Consider the following 1,319-nt stretch of genomic DNA (forward strand, 5'->3'; position numbering starts at 1 on the left):
TCACCTCTTTAAAAATCCCATCTCCAAATACAGCCACATCCTGGGGTCCTGGGGGTTAGGGATTCAGCATGTGAATTTGGGGGGACGTGACTGAGCCTATACCATCCTCCTTAGGAACCAAGTGTGCTTCGGTCCTTCCTTCCCTCAAGTCACACGAGGTGATGTAATGGCTCAAGGAGAGGCCACTCGTGCAGAGTTTGTGTCCCAGCTGGGGAACCCTCCTCTTCTCTCTTTGATGAGGCCATGGCAGTGCCTGCCCCGTCCTGAGGTGAGCAGTTCTGGGGTTTCCTGCCGTGTCACCTGGCCTGCTGAGGTGCCCCTTGTCAGGGAACTCAGGAGCCAGCAGCCTAGTGGGGATGCTGGAGACTCTCAGGGCCTTGGCAGATGTCTCTCCCGGCAGGTGCCCTAGTGAAAGAGGGGAAACATTTGGGGGATTACAGGTGGGAGAGAGTCAATCTCATTTATGCTTCAGAAAGACCACATTGGGGTGGGTGTGAGACGCACAGGGACAAAGCAGGGAGCTTTGTCAGGCCTGATGGAGGAACCAGGCACCAGATCGGGCTTGGGCCAGGGCTGTGGGCATAGAGGGGAATTAGTGTGGGAACTAGCCACAGACTGTTGTCGAAATCTCGGCTTCCCCGTGCACCGAGGCTGAACAGAAATACGGAGATGGGTTTTGGAGGAAGAGAGAGATGGCTTTATTTTTCTGCCAGGCAGAGAGGAAGACACAGCCGGCTAGTGCCTCAAGAACTGGGCACTCCCTCCTTGAGAATCAGGGAAGATTTTATATGTGGGGCTCTCGCAGTCCGGGGTATAGGGTAAGGATCAAAGTAGTGAAGGTCTTGCATTCCTCCTTTCCTTTGCATCATTTCAAAACAGTCATAGTTGGCATCAGGCCGCCCGGCAGTCTGTAATTGCGTCCGTTTGCCTCTGATTTATCTGCGGTAACCTCGTTTCTGAAATGCAAAAACCATAGGGGGTGATATGTTATGAGGAGCGTATAGAATGTAAGTGCTGGACATAATAAGGTTAGGGAGTGAGAGGCAGGGGATGTAACTCACACAGAGTTAGGGGTGATGGGTGCCGAATGTAAATTACATAGTGTCAGGGAGTGAGGTTAGCTTTGTAAAGTATAAATGTAGTTAGTACAAATGAGTGACAAAGTAAAACAAGGAGTGATGAACTCTTTCAGGCCAGGTTATGTTTCTTCTCTAGCCTCTTTGCTGTTCCATTGTTTTCCTTGTTCTCAGGGGAGGGAAAACTTCATTTCTATTTTTGCTGCAAGAAGACTCTGGAGGAGCAGGTGACAGTCACTGGGG

The sequence above is a fragment of the Phocoena sinus genome, unplaced genomic scaffold (assembly GCF_008692025.1).
Source record: "Phocoena sinus isolate mPhoSin1 unplaced genomic scaffold, mPhoSin1.pri scaffold_34_arrow_ctg1, whole genome shotgun sequence".
Lineage (NCBI taxonomy): Eukaryota > Metazoa > Chordata > Mammalia > Artiodactyla > Phocoenidae > Phocoena > Phocoena sinus.